At 35.5% G+C, this 26,996-nt stretch overlaps 1 long non-coding RNA gene across 5 annotated transcripts in view; it reads left to right on the top strand.

Annotated features, from left to right (window-relative positions):
- The first annotated feature begins 404 nt into the window (after window positions 1–404).
- LOC309615707 overlaps window positions 405–26,996 on the top strand; it is a 34,445-nt gene continuing 7,853 nt past the window's right edge. For 2 of the 5 annotated variants that reach the window (XR_014236999.1, XR_014237000.1), the window contains exons 1-4: window positions 405–1,131; window positions 13,909–14,032; window positions 19,811–19,851; window positions 22,612–22,699. This is a non-coding gene — a long non-coding RNA (uncharacterized lncRNA). Of the gene's footprint in view, window positions 1,132–13,908; window positions 14,033–19,810; window positions 19,852–22,611; window positions 22,700–24,852; window position 26,996 lie in introns of those variants that run through there. The other 3 variants (XR_014237002.1, XR_014237001.1, XR_014236998.1) reach the window with 3 other exon arrangements.

Raw genomic sequence — 26,996 nt, 5'->3', positions numbered from 1 at the left:
AAAAGACTGCTCGGTTCGGCAATGGGGGAGGGGGCGCTCGTCCCCCTCCTCCTGTCAAGGAGACTCTGCCTGCCGAGCCCCGCCGCGCCCCGTCCCCGGCCCCGGGCGGGGGGTCCTGCTGACAGATCCGCTGGGCGGCGGCCGCTCAGCCGCAGCGCGTCCGCGTCCCGCTCAAACTGCAACTCCCCTCCCCCCACACCCCCGACTCTCCGCGCTCCCGCCACATTCTGCCCGCCGCCGCCTACTCAGACACCCAATTACCCCCAACCCCTACCTCCTCGCATTTTTTGCGATTAAAATGAAGGCGGACCCAGTTCCCACTCCCTGCACCCCCCACCGCCTGCCGGTCCCACCACTGCCACCTCCCGAGTCCCGCTCTGCTACTTCTTCAGGCTCTTACCGGCTGCGCCAACCCTGGCGAAGCTCCGCCAAGTGCCCTTTGCTCGAAGTAATTTTTGGCGATTTTTTTAGTAATTTTTCGGCTGAGTCCTAGTGGCGTTATGCTCTCCGACAGGTTATCCCGTCTCTCCCGCTAGATTGATGAGATCAGGCATCACTCGAAAATGGCGCCGAAAGCGCTGAGGCTCCTCATTCAAATTCGTTAGAGCCAACCCCGCCGCCCCGGGGCATGCCGGGAACGCGGGCTGCCTCCACAGCTGTCAATACCGCCTCCTAACCTCCTTACTCTAGCTTTCCCGACACTCCTGCTCATGCGCAAACTCCTACCCCAACCCCCACGCCTTGAACATGCGCAGAATCATCGCGTGTTCGCCGTTCTGCCTTCGCTTCCTCAGTCGCAGCCCTTCTACCTCTTTTTTTGCGCGTGCGTGCAGCTCCTATGCTCAGCCTAAGAGGTGGAGGGGCTGTGCGGAGTGTGGGCCCGAGGGTCCATAGATGACGTATCAGTCGATAGGCATTTATTCTACTGTTCGAGGAAAACAAATAAGGGTGCAGCTTAGGCGAAAAGAAAAACATCTTATTGCCAATGTCTAAACTCCAACGGAATGTGTCTGAGACCGTGTGTATGGATACACACGTACTTGAAACAGACCCGCCTGTGTGTACAGCTCTTGCTGTAAGTCAACGCTTTACCGGAGCTATCGCACTTAAGCCTCAGAACAACTTTATGAGGTAGGTACTATTATCATTCTCCGTTTGCAGACCAGGAAACCAAGGCTCAGAGACTTTGTAAGTAATTTCCCTAAGGTAGCACAGGTAGCAAGCACGTGGACGAGTCCGCAACTGTCAGATTCTGGAGCCCGGGCCGTTCTCTACCATGCTGTGCGACCCAACCTGTGTGTGTCTCTGTGTGTGTGTGTGTGTGTGTGTGTGTGTGTGTGCGCGCGCGCGCGCGCGTGTGCTGGAGCCCGGTTCTAGGTTCCCTTTTGTGAAGGCACTTTCACTGAACCTAGTTTCTCTCACTGCGTTCTTGTTCTTAAACATACTGTCGATTTTGGAGAGGTAAATGGGTTATTGGGCAGTCTTTGGGATCGCTTAGGGTCATTTTTTAAAAAACGGTTGGTAAGGGAACTTAATCTTGCAAAGATGGGTTTCTGTTGTGTCACGCACTGGTAAAGTAATAATAGCTAGATACCATATATTGACTGTACTCTGGGCTGCCATGGTGCTAAATACACGCTTTACGGAATGATCATGTTTAATGCCCACATCAGCCCTATGAAGTAGGCATTATCTTTATTTTACACAAGAGGACACCTGAGACTCAGATTAAGAAACTTGCCCCAAAGTCTTATAACTAGTAAGTAGAAGCACAAGACCTAGGCAAATCTGTCCAACGTCAAAAACTGGGCACTATGGTAAGACAGTAGATGATGATACAGTTGTCAATACTGGAACACCTTCTTTAAAAATCTCTTTTAATCATTCATTTGCTTGAGAGAATTACCCTACCTGCCACAGGCTAGTTAAGATGGAAAAAAAAAAACAACAACTGCCATTGATTTTAAATGATTACATTTTAAGATTATTTTAAAACTGGTTGCTTTTTTCCTGATCCCAAGTTACAATGAATTTTCTAAAGAATCCAACAGTTTAAAATCTGGGGCATTGCTACACTTTTTTCTAGTTTTTGGTGTAAAACAATTTGTGATGAATGATAACTGAGCGTACAGACATAAATCATTGTGAGGGTTAAATTAGACAACGCAGGTGAAAATGCCTGAAGTGCTAAGAAGTAAGGAAATGGGAGAAGGCTAGCGTGGTTTGCATTATTGTGGTACAATTGGAAGAGGAATGGATTTTAATAATTTGACATCATCAAGAAGTAACATGGCTGAGTAGTATGGGGCTTACATCTCTATGGTACGTTTGTGCACTGGGTAAGTGAGTAGACTCTGGAACCAAACTGCTTGGGTTAGAGCTCAGCTCTGCTATTTACTAGCTTTGTGACCCTGCATGAGTTACTTTTTCTAAGTTTGATCTTTTGTAAAAGGATTAATGCTGGTACCTCAACCGGTTGTTGTAAGGATGTAAATGAGCTAATATATTAAAGGTATTTGAACAGTGCTTGGTATATTAGTGAATGTTAGCTATTGTTTTAAGTCAGTTATTAACACTGATCTTTTAAAATGGTTTCTTTAGAGGTATTTTAAAAAACTACAGTTAGGGCCATTAGGAATTAGCATTTGTGTTCAAGAGCCCCTTAAAATGATAAATCAACCTGATGAATTATTTTTGCCAAATAGAGTAATGATTTCTGTCAGATGAATAAAGATGTTAAGAGTAACCTAAGAAAATGGAAGTGTCTTACTGCTTTTTCTAATTATTAAAGTTAAAGGGAAAAGGGAAAAAACCACTCTAAAATATAAAGTAAAAACCATCCAAATTTCTATCATCTAGAGATAAGTACATATCCTTTGTAATTTAAAAATATACCTGTGGAGAGAATCAGCTAGGTGAAGTCGGGATAAGTGGTATATTTGGGGAATTTATTTGCAAGATTGTACTAGAACATCATGAATTGGTAAAATTTTAAATCCAGTCGCCTTTTAAGATTTATTCTGTCAAGAGAATTCCAAAGTGATGATGATATTAATAAATAATAACATTTATTGAGTACCTACAATGTGTCAGCTAAGCATGCATATCCATTTTCTCTTTGAATCCTCATAATAACTCATGAGGTGGGTGCAATTATTATCTCCATTTTCCACATACTAAAGTTTATATAGAGGTCACTTTTAGAAGATTTAAGTCCTGTTTTAAGATCCTATTTAATAAACCAACAATCCTTCATTAAAGCTTCTTGATTAACTAATGTGGGAGAAAACAAAATCAGGTAACTTGGTTCCTAAGCCTGAACCCAACTGGAAAAAAAATGGTGTTTTGAAAATGAAGAATTTTATGTTTGACCACAAGGGGGTGCAAATTCCCGAGTTGAATTTTAAAGGAAAAAAAAAAAAAGTACTTTTACTTCAGATCATCAGATTCACAGGTAAAAAACTAGGAAGAATACCTTTCTTGAAGTTTAATACTCCACACAGTGATATACTTTATGAGAAGAGAGAACTCAATTATTTAGGGACTCAGCTGGGGTAGAAGTTGTCAAGTTTCTTTCATTTTCAATACAGTTAAGAGTTAATCACCCTACCCCCACCCCTTTCCACCCACCCAGTTTGTTTTTCTGCATACTGTTCTTGACTTGTCATAAGAGTAAAACTGAAGTCATAATTTAAAATTTGAGGTTTTACTTGGAAACTGCAGTGCAATCACCAGCAAATGAATGGTAAATATGGGTAGTGTGGAGAGCAGAGGTCTTGTAATTTCAATGCTTTCTTTCCCTCCTGCTGTTTCTGATGAGTAAGCTAAGACTGATGGAATGTTGGCTTCAACATATTAGCTTATTTAGATAAAACTGTGAAAGCTATAGGTCTGTTCATCTTTTAAGGAAGAATGAAGCCTCTTAAAGAAAAACATTTTGAACAGTAACTCAGTATACACTGGTGAATGTTTTAAAAACAATTTGCATAGATGCAAATTGCATAGATGTAAAAGCTACATAAATAGCTTTTATTTTCCTGTTGGTCTTGTTTTTCTGAGGTGGACTTAGTTTTAAAAAAAACTTTTTTACTTGGAAATAATTTCAAATTTACAAAAAGTTGCAAAAATAAAAATAGTTCAGAGAACACCCATATCATTTACGTGCTCTTTTGCAAGGTCTCTGTCTCTCTCCAGATATATATATATATATATATATTTTTTTTTTTTTTCTTTATATGCAATTTTTTTCTGAACCATTTGAGGTTAAGTTACATACATCCTGGCCCTTGATCCCTAAATACTTAAGTGTGTATTTTCTGTCAACTTCATAAATTTACATTGAGAAAATACTTCAGTCTACCATCCACATTCGCATTTTGTAGGTTGGTCCTTATAGCATTTTCCCCTCCAGTACAGGAGCCAGTCTGGGGTCAGGCACTACATTTAGTGGGTCTTGACTCTAGCTTCTTTTACTGAAACATTTCCACAGCCTTTCTTTATCTTTTATGACCTTGATATTTTTGAAGATTATAGTTTCTCCCTCCACCCTCCTTTCTGATAGAACATTCCTTATTTTGTTTTTGTCTGATGTTTCCTCATGATTAAACTGAGGTTTTGCATTTTTAACTGGACTACTGCACAGGTGGTATTGTGTCCTTCTCAGGGTACCACTTCTGGAAGCACATGCTATCCATATGTCCCTCATTGATGATGTTAATTTTGACCACCTGGTCCATATATGGCCCGAATTTTCCACTGTATAGTTACTGTTTTTTTCCTTCCTGGCAAATAAGCAATTTGTGGGGAAGTATTTGAAGATAAAGCTTGCTCTTCATCAAAGTTCCCGTTTAAATATAGCATCCATTATTGCTGATATAATTTTACCATGATGGTTGCAAAATGATTCAACAAATCTAATACTCCTTTCACATTTACCAGTCAGCCCACAGCATTCTACTGCAAACAAAGAGCCCTTTCTTCTCCTCTATTTGTCTACTTATTATCTGCATTAACTTATGAATTCCTATGTTTTTCCATTTCTGTATTTACCTTGTTTTCCTGTATTCTTTCTACTATATTTATATGTGTATATTTTGTACATTTTTTTCTGAACCATTTGAATGTAAGTTACACACATCATGACCTTTCACCTCTAAATATTTAAGTCTGTGTTTAATTATTTTGGTGTTCGAATTGTCCCAGATTTAGCTAGTGGAAGCACCTTTAGTTTGGGTCCTATGTCTTTGTGGTATGTTTATATCATTTTTTGGGAGTGCTTCTTTGCTTTCTGGTATAATAAGATGTTCCAAGTTTAGCTTGTGCTTACCCTGCCGTAGCCCTGGTGTTACCTTTTTCTCCAAAAAGCCCTGTTTCCTCTTAGTGGAGAATGGTATTAGAGATCAAGGTTAGGTATGCTCATTGCTGCTTCTTGGACCTTTCAGGAGACAGAGCTAGGAAATATATACATATATATGCACATTAAAATATGCATACACTAAGATGTACATATAAATAAAATTAAGCTCATGTATATTATTATTTGTATTATAATTGAGAAGATATCATAGCAGTATTTATAAAGTTCTGAATAAAGTCAGTGAAATCACAATCCACATTAACAACTCATACAATTTTCATGTTCCCTTAGTAAATGTCTGTACATATAATTTTATAGGGTCATAGTGTGAAATAGTTTTCTTTGTCTTTTTCCACTTAACGTGTAAGAAGCATCTGAGTTACTATATCATTTTTACAATCTCATTCTAAATTTCTCTGCTATGTATCATTTAGCAGATTCTACCATTCTTTTATTGGTGGACATCTAGGTTGTTTCCAATTTTTTGTTATTATAAATAATTCTGAAGTGAACATTTTTATGTTTTCCTAATTAACTTTCTTATTTATTCGTTTATTTATTAGATGATTTCTCAGAAGTGGGAATACCAGTTCCCAAAAGGTAGGTATGTTTTGATGGGTTTGATATGTACTGGCACACAGATTAGTCAAACATTTACCAAAGTCCATATCAGAATTGATATATAGAGATGAGAAGTATGTAGTCCCTGTTAGCAAGGAGCTGAAAGTCTAATGGAAGAAAGATAAATTCTTTAAAAATTATAATTTGAAATGTACAGGAAGAACATTAACCCAGGTAAGGAATAGGTGGCTCCGGAAAGCTTTTTAGGAGGGAGGTGGTGGTTGAGCTGTGTCTTGAAGGATACCTTGGCGAAGCCTTAGAGGAACCAGTGTAAAAGAGAGAGCAGAAATAGGCCATAGAAAGCATTTTAAGCATAATCACTGGAGTCTAAGAAAACAGAGGAGTCAGAAAGAACCTGGCATGGTCAAGAATATTCAGGTAGTTGTGTGATTTGTTGCCTAGGTGCTTTGGAGGAGTTGAGAAAGGTTAGCCTGATCAAGTGGATAGAGGTTAAACTATGAAGGGCCTTACATATCACTTTTATATTGATGCAATTGAAAAATCTTAAACCAATGAGTAATACGATCAGATTTATATTTTAGAAATTCACTTTAACAAGGGTACTGGAGAACAGATTAGAAAATGCAAGAGCGGTGATAGATAGTCCTGCAGAGGCTATTGTAGTATCTAGGCAAGAAATAAAAAAGTATTTGAACCAAAGAATTAGAAATGATGGTGAAGTGAAGTATAAACAATATTGGATTTACTTACTCAGTATTAACTATGTAACTATTCCCAGGTAACTATTTAGCACCTACTCTGTGTTATGTATTGTTCAAGGTACTGAGCATATAGGGATGAGCGTAACAGCCACAGTTCCTCCCTTTATGGTGTAGTCTACTGAGAGAAACAAGGATTAAGTTAATAATCATACAAATTACAACTGTGATAAGTACTATAGCAGAAAAACACAGGATGCCCTAAAAGCGTACACCATGGGGACCTAACACTGGAGATTTAAGTAAGGCCTTTCTAAGGCGGGACAGTTAAACTGAGACTTAGGAAGGAAGACCACTCTAGGCAAAGGAGCAGTGTATGTTAATGTCCTGAGCAGAAAGGACCAGTAAATTCAATGCCCATGAGGCTAGAGCAGAGTTAGCTAGGATGGAAAAAGTTGGAAGGTAAGACTAAAGAGGTTTAGGAGCCTTTGTATAATACATGGAGAAGAGAGAGAAGGAGGCGTGTAGCAAGACTCCTAGGTTTCTGGTGTGGGCAACTGAGTGTCTCTTGGTACCATTTCCTGAGGGAAAATAGAACAGGTTTGATGGATTTTGATATGTGAAATGTTGATTTTTATATGCCTTTGGGCCAAGTACATCCTTCCATCCTCTGTAGAGATAACTGGATATTAGGATTGGATTTTTGATTTGGAAGTAAGTCTGGAATTTTGAGGAAGGTCTGGTTTGCATGTTGTCTGTAGATTTACTAGTTGACCAATTGTAGATGGTAGTTTAAACTGTGGGATTGGATGAGATCACTGAGGGACGTATGTAGACTGATAAAAAGGTTCAACACAGAATCTTGGAGAACATCGGTAGCTACACAAAAAATGTATACACCGGAAAAAAATTTGCTGTAAATAGTAAAGACACATGACAAACTAAAAAATATTTTTAACATATAAAGTAGGTAAAGGGTTAATATCCTCAATATATAAAGAGATAGGTCTATAAGAAAAATAGAGTTAACCAATACACAATTAGCAAAAGGAGAAAAACAAATACAAGTTTTTCTTGTTTTTCTTTTTCAAATAAGTTCTTGGAGAGGTTTTATTTATTAATCAAACTTTAAGTACTTAAGGAAAGCAGAAGTTATAGAAGTTATAAAATTCTAAATGCTAAATATTTAAGAGACCTTAAAAAGCATCCTTAAAAGTGATTGCTGTTAAAATTTACAAAGACTAACCAGAGTTTCAAGTTGAATTTAAAAGTTAAGGAAGAAGTAAGTTTTTTAGTTCATAACTTTGATAAGAATTTAAATGACCCCTGAATATTCTTTTCAATGCACGAAAGACATTTAAAAAACCTCCGCACATTGATGGTGTGAGTGAGTAAAGGCTGGTGGCAATGTAAATTAAAGCAGACCTTTTGGAAAGTAATTTAGCAATAATAAAAAGGATTATAGAAATAGTCATGTTTTTCCTGCCAGAAATTCCAATTTCAGGAATCTAGGTGAAATGAATCCAAACTATGGAAAAAGATCTATACAGGAAGATGCCCATTCCAGCATATTAAATAAAAGCAAAAAGGGGGGGGGGTTGGGTTGAAATGTCTAGTAGTAAGATTATTGAGTAAACTGTGGAAAATTCACTGGATTTACTATTAGCTTCATCACAAAATGATGCATACCAACTGGAAAAATGTAAGTGCAAGATGTAGAGGTATAATTAGGATGATTGGAACTACTTCTAAAAACACACAGAGGGAAAATACAAGAAAAAACTTTTAACGCATATCAAGGTTTTCTGATCAAAGCTAAAAAAATAAAAGCCAGTCTAAAATTTGGCATTGCTGACACTGCCAAACTATCTTTCTAAGGAACATTGATAGTCTGTGAGCCAGTCCAGTGATTCTTAAACGTTGAGAATTTGTTGACAGTTACAGATTCTTTCTCTAGAATCATGTGCATAGGTGAACTGTTTGCACATAATTTTAGAGATGGATGATGGTCGATGGAGTTCCTGAAGAAAGGTAGAGGAAAATGATTCATTTATATGATAGGCATAATAATGGTTCTCCTAAAGATGTCCGTATCCTAATCCCTGGAATCTGTGAATATGTTATGTTACATGGCAAGGAGTTTTCAGGTTGCAGATAGAATTAAGGTTGCTACTCAGATGACCTAAAAATAGATTATCCTGAATTATCTGAGTAGGCTCAATATAATTCCACAATTTTTCTAAATGGGGAAGAGGGAAGCAGAATAGTCAGTGTCAGGGTGGTGAGATGTGAGAAAGACTCAACCAGCTATTGCTGGCTTTGAAGTTAGAAGGGGGCCATGAGCCAAGGAAGGAGGGCAACCTCTAGAAGCTGGAAAAGGCAAGAAAACAGATTCCTTCTTAGATCCTCCAGAAAGGAATGTAGCTCTTGCGGGATCTTAGTTTCCCGAACAATGATTGAACCCCCGGCCACAGCAGTGAAAGTGCCGAGTCCTAACCACTGGACCACCAGGGAATTCCCCAGTTCTGTGAGAGTTTCATAATGGCCTGGATTCTGTCTGTCCTTGTTCTGTGTCTTCAGCATAGTTACTGGCATTAATATTTAACGGGAATGAATGGAACTCAGCAAAGAGAGACAGGATCACCAATTGCTCTGCCACCTGAACAAATTTGAGAATTACTTGTTTTACTCTATTATGTTCTGTGTATTATAATCTGTGAGTTAAAACTGTAAGAATATAAAATGGTAAATATTTGCTCTATATTGATTGTTAAGGCTGTTTTCTGAAATAAATTGATGTTTACTGAGTATCACTTATGAACAAGGTATTTTGTTTTAAGACTGTACTTGTTTATTATCATATATTTAAAACATTGTGCTATAAATAGCTATGCTTAGGATTCTCCCCCTCCAGGAATATTATAACTAGTAAACTAGAAGAATTATAATAAAAGGCAAAAAGAATAAGGTTTAACAATGGCTGGTTTGAAAATGTTTCTAATCTGTGTCATATATCCATAGCTATTTATTTTCTACTATGAGTTTTAAATTTTTCAAATTTAATATTTACCTGATAATTTCAAATTAAGCTTCTAATCAGGTTAGTGTATTGGTAAAAATATTGTATATATGGGTAAAGTACTAAATCTAAGTATTTTTCTGTACTTTTTTTGTTTAACAAATACATCAAAGTACTTTTTTAGGTCTGTGAAGTGGCAGACCTCAAGACAGACAACAACTGTTTCATTAGGTTCACAGTATCTAGTGCACTAATCATAAACCTGTACAACATTTACTGAAATTTGTTGGTAATGTGGTGAGTTTTTCCCACATATTCACCCATTTACATTCCCTTTTTAAAATGCAAGTGTGTCATTTATTTCAGATATTGACAGAATCTTTGTTCTGTGAAGTAAATTTGGTAGTTTCTTTTCCCTGTAGCTAATTGATACATAAAAAAAGCAATGATAAAATCCTCCTCAGAAGTAAGAGAATGGACTTAGGATATGGGGAGGGGGAAGGGTAAGCTGGGACGAAGTGAGAGAGTGGCATTGACATATACACACTGCCAAATGTAAAATAGATAGCTAGTGGGAAGCAGCCGCATAGCACAGGGAGATAAGCTCGGTGCTTTGTGACCACCTAGAGGGGTGGGATAGGGAGGGTGGGAGGGAGATGCAAGAGGGAGGGGATATGGGGATATATGTATACGTATAGCTGATTCACTTTGTTATACAGCAGAAACTAACACAACAATGTAAAGCAATTATACTTCAATAAAGATGTTAAAAAATAATAATAAAAAAAAGTTACTTAAATGGTTCATAACTATATGCTTTAATTAATTACATATCAGTGTATAAGTACTTTATTATCCATAAATATTTTTGGATGACCCTTTAAAAATCACAAAAGGCAAAAAAAGAAACTATTTTCAGAGTAGTTTCTTTTTAGAGTATGTCCATATTAGTTATAGGGGAGAAAATTTACACATGGATCAGGAAATATACTTCTGTTTGGGGAAATTTACTTTGCATGGTTTAGAGCCCCAGTTTCTGAAAGTCATTTATAACAGATTCGTACATATTTTCAACTCTGATTCTGTTAGGATTATGGAGGTATAAGGTTTTTTTTCTCCTATATAAAGAATTGTTTTGCTTCCACATTCGTGGAACTAACATTATAGGACTGAACTAACATTCATTTACAATTAATAATTGTAATATTTACTGAAGAAGTATGAACTACCCACCTCACAACCCATTACCAATAAGGATACCTGGAAAGGGATAAACCCATTTGTTTGTTATCTACTTTCTAAAAAATTACTGTGAAAATGCTGGCCTTAAATGATATATTAAATACAGTGTTTTGAAACATTGTTTTAAAATAATTTAAATTTCCTTAGTAAAGGAAATTTAGCCTATTCAGGTTTGGAATCGTAGAATCTTAATAGATAAAACACACCTATTTGTAACTGCCCCCTGGAGCTGCTGAGAACAAACTCATTCCCACCTACATGTGATAACCCCTTAAGTATGACTTCTAGTACTTTCAACCACGAGGACAACTGAATCTCCATTCTCCAAACATCTATGATTTTAAACCCCTCACAGTCCTGGTTTCCTTCTCTGGTTGTTCTCCAGTTTAACAGAGCCTGTCTCAAAAAGTGACACCCCAAATGGTAAATCATATACCATATATGGTCTAAAATACACAAGCGTTGGTTAACTTTTTGCCTGGTCATTAAAATGTGTGTATTTGGGGAGCAATTTAAGTAATAAAAAGGACTGGTAAATAATAGTCATGGATCTATTATTGACCCTTTATCAAAGGAAAATTGAATAATAAACCTTACATTGAGTAAAAAATGTTTAAAATGACAACTCATGGCTTTCTCAGAGACTTTATTAACTTGGGATCAGCCTTGTCCTGGAAGTTGAGGAGGACAGGAATCTATTAACATTTATTTCTTATTCCTTTCTAGTAAACAGAAGTAAAATTGGGACTCTCTGGTCTCTAGGAGATATGACTGAGGATGTATGACCTGTTCTCTATGACAGTTGAGCCTCATGTTACATTTCTATTCTTAATATGTAAAAAAATTACTTCGTGTAGAACAAATCTATAGGGAAATAAGGAGAATAAAATACAGCACATTCTCTTTTGGCAAAGGAATGCTTACGTTTAAAACAAATTAACTTTTTAAGGCAGCTCTGAAGAAGTAATTTATTTTAAATAGGTGAACAGTTTACAGCTCTTATGGGAACACTTTTTCCTTACTTTTCTTCGTCATAGGATTAGGCCCTATGTTTTTAATTTAACTCCTTTAATTTTTGCTGTTAACATTTAATTTACTTGATGACCCCATACTGTTAACTTTTGACCCAGTGAACTCGGGATGGTATATACAGACCATATACCTGATTTTAAAGAAACTCTTAAAGAAAAATAATGTTTGAAGTGAAACAGAAGATTAAATTCATTTCAATGTTCCATGTAGCGAAGTATCACACATACTTAACCAAAGAACTTTTATCCCCTTTGGAGGATGTATTTTTATAAACATGCGGTTTTTACAATTAGATGTTTATGCCATTGGCAAACCAACCGAAAGCTGGTGTGACTGAACTGCAATATTTCTAATAAACTGCAAAACCACTAATACAGTATAGTAGATATGAAACCTTTTCCTGATAAGAAATTCTTATAGCATGTAACTAAATCTAATGGTCCTTCCATCTACCTTTACTTATACCCAATTTCCTTTCCTATCATAAAATTGAAATTCCTAAAGTTGAATCCTTTAGATGTAAAAAATGTTAGTACATATAGTTGTTAATTATGATAAAGTTCAAAGCTTCTTCTAAATTACTTGATGTAAAGATACTTTGTACATAACTTTTATTTGCCCTTAAAACTGGACCTGTGGACTTGCTTTTGAACATTTCCTCCCTAATTATAAAATAATATATGAGTCCTATTATTTATTGAACTGTTTAAAATGCAGCTTAATAATTATTATGGATATCTTCAAATATGCCACATTTACTTTATTCAAAAATGAACAGATAGTTAAGCAATAACTGCTATATGCTAAACACCTTTATGTACAGGGGTATTAACAAGCCTTCTAATCTCTGGAAATAGTGCAAGCTATATATGTTTCTGTATAAAACTTCATGGTTTGCTAATAAGGTATCATGGTTGTTGTTTCTTAATTTAAATACTAAGGGACTGTTATAAAAGGTGTTTTAATTTCATTTTATTTTTTAAATAAATGGAAGTATTTTTGTGTGTTTTTACAGCCGTGGAGGGAAATAATGAGATTTTGCACTAGGGAAGTAATGCTTGGAATAGAGGTTAAAATAAGGTAAGAAAGCAGGTCTTAAGTGAGTAAATGGAGTGAAAAAAGCTGGAGTGGTAAGCAGTTGTGGTCAGAGATCAAGATATTGGAGTCTAAGGCCATGGAGTAATTCCTTGGTGTGTGGCTCTGGGTCTGGAAGGCTGAAGGAAGTGGTTGTAAGATGGTGGAGTTCAGGGTTGTTGGGTGGGTTGTCTGTATGGACATGGAAATGGCGCACAATAGCAGAAAATGCAGGGGAGGTGGAAACTGGCAGCCAAGTGCCCAAGTCCTCGATGAGTAAGGGAGGGAGTGACTGGGCAATTAAGTAATGACAATGAAAGAGAGGAACAAGGAATAAAAAATTTCCAAGACTGTTAATCATGCCCACAAATGAAGAGTCATGAGGGCAAGGACTAGGTCTTATTTAATGCTGCAAATATTTGTTGAATTAATGAATAAACAAATGATGACCTTATCATTTTGAATAGTATTTATTCATGTTGAATAAGTATTTCTGAAAACTTTGTGTTTTTCTATTATAAGAAATTGGTATTAAAGAAGATACAAATGGGCAAGAGGTAGAAAAAGGTGAATAATCCCACACCCAGAAATAACCACTATTAACCCCCATTATTAAATTTTCACACCTGTTTTTTGTTCATATATATTTCCTAGCAGTAAATATTCAAGTATAATGTACTTTAATGACTGAATAAGTATTCTACTATAGAATATAAGGATGTACCATAAGCAGTTTCTTATTTGGGAGTATTTATATTGATGCCTACCAGTTTTTCTCTACTGGTAAAAGGAACAATGTATCAATAATAGTTAAATTTTTGCCTTATTTATTTCCTTAGGATTCAGTCTTAGAAGTGGATTTTCTGGTAGGGTCTTCATAATGAGCCTATTTATCTTTATTTTAGGTCTACTTCTAACAGGCTTGTTTATATGCATTCTTATTCTATCCTGGATTGGAATCAGAAAATTGGACAGTGTTGCAGGTTCTGACTGATGCAGGCACACCGACAGTGATGAAAGTGAGAACTGGTAAGTATAAGTTCTTCTTCACAGGAATAATGATGGGTGTTTTAAAAACTTGGAATCAAGTACACTTTTCATGATTACAATAAGAAATGATTCATGAGCTGAATAACAGGATATAGTGGTCAATTCAGAAATACATATTCAAATTAAATAAAAACCTCTATGAATAACCTACATTTGTTGACAGCATCCAATTTTAGGAGAGATTTTAAAAAATCGTGAATAGGGACTTCCATGGTGGTCCAGTGTGGTAAAGAATCCGCCTTCCAATGCAAGGGACGCGGGTTCAATCCCTGGTGAGGGAACTAAGATTCCACGTGCCGCGGGACAACTAAGCCTGCGTGCCACAACTGCTAAGCCCAAGTGCCTCAACTAGAGAACCCACGTGCTGCAAACTGCAGAGCCCACGCGCTCTGGAGCCCGCGCGCCACAACTAGAGAGAGAAAACCTGCGTGCCACAACTAGAGAGAAGCCTGTGAGCCACAACGGAGATCCCACGTGCAGCAACTAGGACCCGACGCAGCCAAAACAAAATTGTGAAGAGTCATCAAAGTCACTGCTCCTCAAGACTTTTTCACAAATGTGTGGTTTGGTTAATAGCAGAGAAGAGTGAATAATAGCCCTAGAAGCTTGGTCCCAAGATAGAATTTTCTTTAGTTTCACATTTTATCTTAACTTTAAAATGAATGTGCATTGTATACCGTAATAGTACTATGGTTAGTATAAATACCACGCCACGTGGTATACATTTATACCACGGTTAGTATAAATGTTAGTGTGCCACAACTACTGAGCTTGTGTGCTTCAACTGGAGAGCCCGTGTGCTGCAAACTACAGAGCCCACACACCACAACTACTGAGCCCGAGTGCCACAACTAGAGAGAAGCCCGCATGCAGCAACAAAGAGCCCGTGGGCTGCAACTAAAGACCCGACACAGCCATAAAAATAAATAAATAAATAAATATTTTAAAAAAAGAAAATCGACTGTTTAAACAAAAATAATCACAATGTATAATGGGGGTTACAACATGCATAAGTAAAATATATGATAACAATAGCATAAAGGGCAGGAGGGGAAAAACAGAAGTATAATATTTGCTATATGTGAAGTGGTATAATATCACTTGAAAGTAGGCTGTGATAAGTTATATGTGTAGACTATAAACCCTCAAGCAACCAGTAGAATAATAAAGCATTATTAGGTAATAAGCCAACAAATGAGAAAAAATGGAACCATAAAAAATTCAATCTGAAAGAAGGCAGAAAAAGGAATAAAGGAACAATAAACAAATGGAACATAGGACAAAAGGAACAAATAGAAAACAGTAAGATGATAGACTTAAATCTAATCATATCAATAATCACATTAAATGTAAATGATCTAAAAATCCTTATTAAAAGGCAGAACTTATCAGATTGATAGAAAGACCCAACACACTTTACATATGAAAAGACAAAAACATTAAGAATGAAAGGATGGAAAAAGATATACCATGCTGTTGCTCACCCTAGTCGAAAGAAAACTGGTGTGGCTAGATTAACATATAGAGACAAAGTAAGATTTCAAAGTGAAGAATATTACCGGAGATAATGAAGGTCATTTCATGATAATAAAGGGGCCAGTTAATCAGGAGTACATAACAGTCCTAAATGTTTATGCCCCAAATAACAGTAGGTTCAAATTATGTGAAGCAAAAAATGATAGAACTGCAAGGAGAAACAGAAAAATCTACAATTATAGTCAGAGATTTCAGTACCCCTCTTTCAATAATTGCTAGAACAAGTTGAAACCTAGCAAGGATATAGTAAACTTAAACAACACTACCCACCAATATTACCTAATTAACTTTCCTAGAACATTCCACTTACAGTAGTAGAAAACACATTCTCTTTAACATGAAACATTTACCCAGAGTGAGCATATTCTAGGCCAGGGGTGAGCAAACTATTGCCCTGGGGCCAAATCTAGCCTGGTTTTGTATTGGCCTATGACCTAAGAATGGTTTTCACATTTTGAAAGATTTCTAAAAAAAAAAAAAAAATTGACAGAGACTGTATGTGGCCCACAAAGCTTAAAATATTTACTATCTGACCCTTTCCAGAAAAAGTTTGCTGACCTTTGTTTTAGGTCATAAAACATGTCTCAGTATATTTTAAAGGATTCAAGTCATGCTGAAGTATGACCTGACCACAAAGGAATTAAATAAGAAATCAATAACAGAAAGCTACCTGGAAAATCCCCAAATATTTTGAAACAAAATAACATGCTTTTATATAATCCATTGATTAAAGAAGGACTCAAAAGTGAAATTAGAAAGTATTTTGAACTGAAGAAAATAAAAATACAACATATCAAATTCTGAATAAATGAAATGCCTATATTAGAAAATACAAAAAATATCTCAAATCAATGACCTCAACTTGATGTCAAGATACTAGAAAAAAAAGAGCAAGTTAAACACAAAGAAACAAAAAATAAATCATGAAATAATAAAGATCAAAGTAGAAATCAATGAAATGGAAAACAAAAATCAATTGAGAATATCTGTGGAATGAAAGCCTGGTTCCTTGAGGTCAGTAAAGTTGATAAACTTTTAGCCAGCCTAGTCAGGAAAAACAAAAAAAAAAAAGAAGACGCGTATCAGGAAGACAAGTAATCAGGAATGAGAGGAGGTGACATCATTACAAATTCTACAAATACTGAAAGGATAATAAGGGGATATTATGAACAACTTTAGGCAAAAAAAATAAAAAGAGTCAACAACTTAGATGAAATGGGCAAAGTCCTTGAAAGACATAAACTACCAAAGCTCATTCAAGAAGAAATAGATAACCTGAATGGTCATTTGTCTGTTGAATTATTAGTTTAAAATATTCCCACAAAGAAAACTTCTGGTCCATAGGGCTTCACTGACAAATCCTTCCAAACATTTAGGAAAAAAAAAATTACCAGTTACACTCTTCCAGAAACGTGAAGAGGAGAGAATACTTCCCAACTTGTTCTTTGAGGCCAGCATTACCCTGATACCCAAACCACACAAAGACATAACAAGAAAACTCAGGCCAATCCCCCTCATAAACGTGTAAAAACTCTAAACAAAATTTTATCAAAATCCAACCATACATAAGAAGGATAGTATTATTGAGTGGGGTTTATCCCAAGAATACAGGATTGGTTTTAACATTCAAAAATCAATGAGTATAATTCACCATATTAAACTAAAAAAGAAAAATTGATCATCTTAATAGATGTAGAAGAAAATTTGACAAAACCCAATTTTCATTTCTGATTTTAAAAACTCTCAGCAAACTAGGAACGCAAGGATACTTCTTCAACCAGATAAAGGGTATCTACACAAAACCTATAGATAACCTCATACGTACTGATGAAAGACTGCATGCTTTCTAAGATCAGGAACAATACAAGGATTTCTGCTCTTATCACTTTTATTCAGTATTGGAGGTTCTGACCAGTACAATCAGGAAAGAAAAGGAATAAAACAATTTCAGATTGGAAAAGAGAAAATAAAACTGACATAATCGTCCATCTATTCCACTTGATGGAATTGACAAAAAGCTGCCAGAATAAGTGAGTTTAGCAAGATTGTAGGATACAAGATCAATATATAACAGTCATTTATATTTCTACATTCTAGCACCAATTAAAAATGGAAGTGCAAAAAATATAGAACATTTACAATAGCATAAAAAATATGAAGTTCTTAGGAATAAATCTGAAAAAGGCATGAAAGACCTGTACACTGAAAACTACAAATGACACTGAGAGGAATTAAAGATGATTTAAATAATTGGAGAGATTTACCTGGCTCATGGGTTCATATTGTTAAGATGTCAGTTCTACCCAAATTGATCTAAAGGTTCAGTACAGTCCAAATAAAAATTTCAGTAGGCTTAAAAAAAAAAAAAGCTGAGAAGCTGATCCTAAAATTTGTATAGAAATGCAAAAGATCTAGAATAGCCAAAACAATTAAGTTTTATTTATTTTTTTGTTTACTTATTTATTGCTTTTAGGTAACTTTTGGAGGCAAAGTAGGACTTAAGAAAGGCAGCATTGGTGACCACCCAGAGGGGTGGGATAGGGAGGGTGGGAGGGAGATGCAAGAGGGAGGAGATACGGGGGTATATGTATATGTATAGCTGATTCACTTTGTTATAAAGCAGAAACTAACACACCATTATAAAGCAATTATACTCCAATAAAGATGTTAAAAAAAAAAAGAAAAGTAGCATTGGAATCAAGACAGATCTGGACTTAAATCCTAGCTCTGCCCACTTACTATCTACGTTATCTTGAAGATATAACTTTACTTGGGCCTCGGTTCTGCCCATCTGTGAAATGGGTTAATAATACCTCAAGAAGCTGTTGTGAATATTAAATGAAATAATAAATATTTGAGCACTTAACACAGTGTCCGACATACAGCATGTACTAAATAAATGTTCCATCGCTAGCTACTATGAAGATACTTCTACATAAATGTAGGAATCCAAAGCCATATTAGATTAGATAATGGTAAGATGCTGAATATATTTTATGATATAATCTTCTGTTTACAGAAATCGTATCACAAAAACCCTTAGTTCAGGGAGGGTCAAACTTGATCATTTGCTATTTAAAGAAACATGTAGGGTAGCACATTCTAAAATTGAACCTTCTTTAAAGGTGCTTTTTAATTTAGTTCCATAGCCAAGATTTGCTTTGGGGATGGAAATTCATGTTGGCCTGACAGTTTTACATTAAAACAAGCCCCACATTTAAGGGCTAAATAGTTTGGATGACTTGCATTAATGTACCTTTTATACTTTTTGAAGCCATAGCCTTTATACGGGAGTACCATAGTCGAAGAAAAGTTGTAGGTATTTATTTTGTGTGTTTTATCTTAAGGCACATAATTTGTTTGAGTTGGCTAGGAGGACATTCAATTAAAAATTCAGAACACTGAGTGAAATAATCCAGAGAAACAAAGTCTTTTAATTTTATTCATTCAGTTTGTTATTCTCACCCACTAAGGGGTCAGCTAAAATGAAGAGATAATGTTTAATAAAGGACAGCTTTGTCTGACCTGAAGGAAAGAGTTCCAAAGCTAGATTACCTCTTTTGAAGTTGCTTTGAAATTGCTTCCTCATCTTACAATCAAAGTTCATATGCACCCATTTGATGTTGTTTATTGCATTCCCTTTTTAGCCCATAGGGTTTCAATCTATTTCTGTATAATGATGACTTTCACATGTCATCAGTAGCTTATTGAGAAAGCTTGAGTCCTCTGTCTTCTAGTGATATCCCACTTAGATCTGACATTAAGTTCATTTTTTTCTTTCAAGCTATTTTTTCCAAATTTCTTGGCTATTGTTGGTGACAACACAAATTTTGGGAGCTTCAAACTTAAAATCTTAGGTTCATTTCCTTCTTTCCCTCCCATAGGTAAACAATTGCTAAACTTGTTACTTCTTACAGCTACTTCTCTACAGTGGTACTTGATATAGCCCTTTTCATTTTTAAAATTGCCCATTTAATCCAAGCTCTTAAATGTCAAGTTTGTATTGTAGCCTCTTGTATTGTATTGTATTGTATAGAATTATATTGCAGCCTCTTGGTAGTCTCCCTAGCCCCCATCCTATCTTATCCCCTTCCCCACTGGTCTACACAAAACATAAAATACTTTCCATCAAACACTCTGTAGAGAAGTATTGCTCGGTGAATACGGAAAACCTGATTAAGTAGAAAAAAGGAATTTAACTGGAATCTCCCTTCCTTTCAGTGATTCTACTTGAAAGGAACGGAGGAGAGCAGAACCTTCAGGTATTGAATCACGACTTTGACAAATACCGAATGGGAGACGTGGCTGGCAAGAGACTGATAATATACGATAGAAACCACTGGAAAGATAAAAGGAGCCATAAAATTCAGCTTCTGCTAGCCATTCTTTCCCTTTTTGCTCTCCATACACCTCAGCTGGGAATCTTTATATGTGCAGTATTTATTTGGCTTGTGTTATCCTGGTCATTATAAAGTTATCTAGGAGGCTAAGAGAGCTGACCAACTGAGAGGGGAAAGCAGTCTGTTCTGACCGTGATGACAAAAGGAGTTCAAGTCATACCAAACATCTTTCTCCCATTTAGAAACATCCTAGTATTTAAGACCTAGTATTTCATTTCTCTGTACTCCCATATTTGTGTTCTCTGTTCTTACCGGGTCTGTGAGATGACCTGCCTATTCCTGCTCTGCAGTAGTTCTGTATATTGTTGCATCTCTAGTGCCTCGAACAGTGCCTAGCACATAGCACATAGGAAGCACTCAGTAAATATTTGATGAATGAATGAATGGTTGTCTTTTTTCTCTGGCAATCCAAACCCATTGCCACTTTCAAAAAATCCACATGAGATTTTCCGATTCCACTAAGTTTCTGTCCATATCAACCTAGTTTTAAATCACTTCATTTTGCACATCCTCTTAGCAATTATTTGTAGTTTGTACTTGATTAATATACTCTTATTATGTTACTTTTCACATATTCCTATATTTTTTCTATATATGTTGTATTTTCAACTAAAAGATAATGCGTCAAGTGTTAAATACTGTATGTGCTGTTCAACAATGCCTCATGTGCTGCAGAAAGATAGACCCTCAGTAGATGGGCAGGCTACCTACCTCCTTTTGAAACATATTCTCTGGATCAGTGTGATCTGCCTTGAAAGGGAGTTTAGATACATAGGTTCTGTTTTTTTATATTTCATTCATATATTGTGTGACTTTGAGCAAATTCATTCCTTCAGTGTTCAGTTTAAGAACAAATTAAGAAAAGAAATAGTTTCCTAAAGAAAAACATTTTAGAGTTACAGAAGCATTTGTATGTTGGTAACATTTCTCCAGAAATATTTAATGTAATATACAAGTCTGGACTGGTCAATTTTAATCTTTCCTTGGAATTTCCATAGAAAAGTCCATGTAGCAGAGACACTGAAATAATGTTATATAGAAAATATTAACTATAGAAAGAACCATAGCTTCTTCATAGGGAAGAACCAGAGATAATATCCTGGATTTTTGCAGTATTTAAGCTACTCCTTAGTTGTCTCGCAAAGGAATTTAGCGCAGAGGAACACATTCAAGGAATTACTGAGGTTCAGAATAAGACTGTACAAAGTGTAAGAGTGTTTTCTATAATAGTTTCTATAATAGTTTTCAAATAGTTAAATTAAGAGTCATTCATTCTCTGGCCTCTTTCTCCATCTACACTGTCTTCTGGCGACAATAAAGTGCACCCTATACATGAAAGCAATTTCTAACAATGTCAAATAAACAGCAGTTTCTAGGTCATTTCCATTGCTTCCTCCATGAAGATGTACAACATTTAGGTTATTCCATGTATTTCCCCCATGCCCCAAAATTGTTAGGTTGCCAGAGAAAACTGATCAGGTAATGAATTACTGTTTGCCTTCAGGTAGTCATTCTAAGTACATACAAAATCAGACATTAACATGAAAATATGAGGGGAAGAAAAACATCAAACCACAGAATTCAGTTTTAGTTTTACTGACATTTATATACCACACTTCCTGTTTATGATTTCAAAAGTGCAGCCATGCAGTGCTTCTATTAAAAACTGAGTAATTGGGAACACTTTTGAGGATTAAAATGGCAACTTACTCAAAGGATAAAAACCCCACTAAATTTACTGTTTGTGGAATTGTTATCTTTGTTGTGTAAAAAGTTGAATATTTTTCAAACATTATTTACTAATAGTGTAATTAAAAGGGAACTTGATGGCCTTGTGCCTTTAAAACAAGCAGCCCAGTTGAGAGTCTTAGTTCTGAATTTGACTAGTTGATGGGATAAGGAAACCAAGCCAACGCCCTTCTAATCTATATCTATCTATATCTATATATCTATAAAGGTAATTCTTGCAAACATTTGCTTTTTTCCCCTCATTTTGAGATTTCAGTTGACTATTGTTATGCATTAATTTACAATTAGTTCTGGCTGAAGGAGGGAAAGGGTAGAAGTGAATACAATTCTTAAATGAAAGGTCCTTTCTTCCACTACTAACTTATTCTATTTGAAGCATAATTGTTTGAGTTAATTTAACTTTGGCGATCACTTCAGAATGTGTGTGTGTGTGTGTGTGTGTGTGTGTGTGTGTGTATGTGGAGAGAGAGCACCCAAGTGAGCAGTGGCTGCTAGCTAGACATCAAAATCCATGTTCTCACTTCTTCTTGGCCATACAGATAAGCTTATTCCCAGCCTCCCTTGCAGTTAGCTGTGGACATGTGACTTAAGTTCCAGCCAATGGAATGAGAATGGAAGTTATATGTACTACTTTGAGTCCCCGCCCCTAAAAACTCCCCTTCCTACGGGCTGAAAGAGAAAAGACCCCCAGGGAGATCTTGGAACTTTGGTACTGAAAGCTTAGGTACAGAAAGACCTTGAAAACTATAAGTACTGAAGTACTTGTTAATTTTAGCAAGAAACAAACTTGAGCCATTATACATTTTGGGGTTGATCTGTTAATGACCATTAGCTTACCGTAATTAATTCAGTGTACAAAACTTATATTTGCAGTGTCCTGTGATGTACAACTCCCATGGGCAACATTTACATTGTAATGTATGTAAATGGAATTTCCTGAAGCACAATTAAGAGGCTACAGGTATGTATACATATGGATATATATAAATGTTCCCCCCAGGGGTTGTGTAACATTGTAGCTCTGCCGAACCACTCCAACTTCTCTCTTGGGTTTTATTTTGTAGGAGTATCCATTTGTGTAAAGGCACTTCCCTTTTGTGTTTGTGGTAATAAATTAAGGTGGAATGCATCATCCAACAAGAATCTTAAGGGGAAAATGTATACTTATGAACCACAACAGACCTCTTTGTTAGATTTGTTCAACTGTGTTAGCTACAGACTCTTATAACCTATTACCCTCTGGCATGCATTAGGCCAACAGAGAGTGTTAGGAGCGCCCTTCCCCTCTGCCCGCCAAGCTTACTGCTGTGAGTCATAAAAACTTTGCTGGGCTTCATTTTCCTTTTCTGTAAAATGAGAGCTGGATTATATGACCCCAAAGATCCCTTCACGAAAATTCTACTATCTATGACAATGTCCATAGCTATTGGTAGAAATAATTGTTAATGTGAATGTTCCTTCAGATTCCAAATTGATACTGTATAGGTGCTTAAAAGTAACTTGAAGTTATAAAAAAGATGTTTAACTTGCACCAGTTCACAAAGAGGCACAACAGAGGTTCTACTCTTCTCCCAAACAAAAACTATTAAATTGAAAAGATTTTTAACTCACTCAGGATATTTTTTAGAGTAATTTTAAAGCACTATGTCACCTCTCTGATTTCTTTACTCAGTTGGTGAACTATCAAACCAATGCAGAATTTGACATTTATTAAAACAATATACCATATTACAAAAAGCCCTAAATAGCAGATTGTGCAGTTGTTCGCTGAATTTAGCTGTTAAAACCTTAAGTTTTACTTCTCCTAATAGTATACTTACGTTCTACTGTTTCAACGTAATAACAATTAATACTATAACAAGTTCAAGATCATGGCAAAATCACCAAAGTCATAGTTACTTTTGTCATAGTTAACTAAGTCATATATGACTTAGTGCTAAATCACATTTTTGTTATAGCTGACAAAAATGAATCTACCTATTTGTCTGCTGGTAGGGATTTAATCTCATGGATTTCAGCTTTGGTTAAAACTAAAAATATACATTATCCAGACTTGATGCAGGCATGGAATTGGCTTTAATTCACATTCTTTTGCTTTGGGAGAGCTGCAGAAATATGGACCTTGCTCAGGGATGATGCTATTTTAGAAAGGAGAAAGGACAGGCTGTATATCATTGTCCAAAGTAGAGTTTTTACGTTAAGAGAAAGCCATGTATAGGCTGGAGTAGATGAGAAGAAGAAATCACAGTAACTTTTTTTTCCCCCCAAAAGGAACAAGACAGAGAGCTTGCAATAGTATTTTGAGTACCAATAGGCAAGTATGGATTCTAAATATCCTTAGATAATTGCAGAAATTAGGAAACAGTTTTTAATATAAACGCATAGATAAATAAATTTTGGTATATCCATATGTTGGAATGCTCTGCAGATGTTAAAAACATGTTTTCAAAACATAAAACAACATGAGAAAATGATCATTATGAACTACAAATCCTTTATTGCTATCAAACAGGAATCAATCTTATTCTTTCCAACGTCTGTAGCCTTCCTCATGCCATTTCCTCCCCACCCCCAGTATAAATAAGAGCATAATGGAAGAAAGGTTTTAAGGAGAGATGCACAGACAGTGAATTTTAAAGCTTGAAGGGATTTCAGAGATCATTTAGTCAAAATTCATCATTTTGCAAAGGAAACTGACACTGGAAAATTAAATGTCTCACTTAAGGTCTCAATATCAGCATTGCTACTTGCCAAAACCTGGGTTTCCTTGATCCCCAAATCTGGCACATTTTACCTTCTACTGTTAACATGCTACATCTGAGGTTGGGTCAGACCAGATTAGAGAGAGTACTTTTGGAGAGGGTGGGTACAGGGCACAATGGTAATGGAATGGTAATGATCAGAGTCATAAAATATCTGTGGAGATCATCTATTTCCTAATAATTCTAAATCTTTAACTTTTTTCTTACTCAGTACTGCTTTAAAAATTGTTGGGGGAGAACTCAGATTACTTCTTTGTCTCACATAAATAACACTAAGTAATAAAAGTGACTAGATTACAACTTATGACTTTTACTTATTTGTTCATTTGCTTTTGTCTGTCTCTTCCACTAGAATGTATCTTCCAGAAGGGCAGGCCTATATCTTTTTGCTTAGTCCAACTCCCTTCTAGCAAGTGTTTGACACATAAAAGATGTTCAATAAGTACTGGTGAGTGAATTATTAAATCATAACTACTACAAAGCAGTAATCCTTATTTGCTTTGGCTCGATTTCTTCTGGAGGTTTTCCCAAGTTTTGTGATTCCATCACCATTCTCAATTAATTTTAGAATTGGGTGAACGTGCTCTATTCTTCATATGCTCTGAAGTTCATTCTAGCACAATTGAACTGTTTTATAATATTAATTTTGGTACTCTTAAACTCTTGTGCCAAATTTGCTAAATTTGGGAATGACCTTGATCTGTAATTTTATTTAGGTTTTTATCCACAGATGAATGTGTAATTCACCACCATGAATTAGTGGTGTGCATGTGAAATTAAACTGATGATGAGTCAGGAGGCAACACTGTTGGGTGAGCAAATTTGGAAATAGGAAAAAAGAGATGGTAATACCTTGAAAAATAGAAGTATAAGGCTGAAATAAGTATACATATAAACTTCTATCTCAAATTAAATGTAAGTTTCAAACCTGATAAAAAGAAGTAACTAATATTTTGAAGAGTGGATTTTTCCTTAAAGGTAAGATATTAAAATAAAAATGAAGCAAAACAAAAACACTGAGCCTAAATTTAAACATTAATCTCAATTTTAAAAGGTAGGCCTCATACCTTTTCCTCCTTAGGTTTATTTTCAATACAAATATATGTAGAGAATTAAAAGAGATATATTTTTTTTAACAGCAAAATTTTTACCAGATGAAGAAGCTTAAAAATGTTGGCCTTGTAGTCTATTTCTAGGAATTCATCCTAATTTAGGAAATAATCTGAAATGCTAAAATAGATTTATGCATAAAAAGTTCATAGCAACATTATTTATAAGAAAGTAAGGAAAATAGCTTAAATGACCACTTAAGGAAACACTACTCCACACAAGGATCATTATGCAGCCATTGAAAATGTTTTTAAAGAGTTTTAAATAACTTGAGGAAACATTTCTGATAAATCGTTATGAAAAAAAGACAGTGTGCTCAAGCAAACAGTTTAAACTTCATAAGCTTAAAAAACTGCGTGGAAATATGTCAACCAATAGTCAGTTACCTCTAAATAAAGGAATTATTGGTTATTTTTTTCTTGCTGTCTCTTTAAAAAATATTTTTTCTTTATTTTATTTAAACATATTTTCAAATTTTTCTTCACTTACATGTACTACTTTTATAATCAGAAAAAGAAACCTATTACTTGGCATAGATATGTGTTTATGTCCCAATGATGTGTTTTCAGTATCATCATGAGTATAAATATTGTTGCCCAAAAGAAAAGTTTGATATTGATTTAAATCCAAATAATGGAGTTTCCAAAACAAACACTGGTACATATCCTATAACTTGTAAAATTATAGTGGTTTAGTATAATTTATTAATTATTTCAACATAGCAGGCTCTTAGTATGTTCGTTGATGATGAGATGGTTAGAGAAGGGATACCTCAATTCATTTACCAAGTTCCTTGAATCTGTCAGTTAGCAACTCTCCCACCAAGAGATTAATGATATAGTCCTATGTTAAAAAGTTGTCCATAAAAATCTCCCTTAGTTTGTGTGGTGCACTTTTGCAAACTATTATTTTGTACTTCAAAAAGAACAGTCTCTTAAGTGCTAATTTTTTACAGACACAAAAGGGAGAAAAAATGATTCTTACCTTGTTTATATTGGCCAGCTATGAGCTTCAAGTAAGATTCTGTGATCTGTAAACCACCAGTAAAAAAGGTTTCTTGTGGAAATAACTGGCAACAATACTTACCTTGTAAGGTTGTTGTTTTAGAAATCATGTATGTAAAGTACCCAGCATAGTACATGGCACCTAGGCATTCAGTAAATGGTGGCTATTATAATAATACAATATATAATATTACTATGACTTATTATCTGTTATATATAGGTTGAGTTGAAAAAATATGAAGTGCAGTCTATTTAAAAACATTATTCTAGACTTTCAGATAAAGATGGGGAGTGAAGGCTGATCACAAAATCTTCCTGCCCAAATACTTTACCAAATAGTTTGTGCGAAACAAAGAACAGTAAAAACTTCTTTAAAAACCTT

The sequence above is a fragment of the Balaenoptera borealis genome (assembly GCF_965194805.1).
Source record: "Balaenoptera borealis genome assembly, chromosome: 18".
NCBI lineage: Eukaryota > Metazoa > Chordata > Mammalia > Artiodactyla > Balaenopteridae > Balaenoptera > Balaenoptera borealis.
The sequence above is the reverse complement of the archived record's forward strand: the minus strand, read 5'-3'. Positions and strand labels throughout refer to the sequence as shown.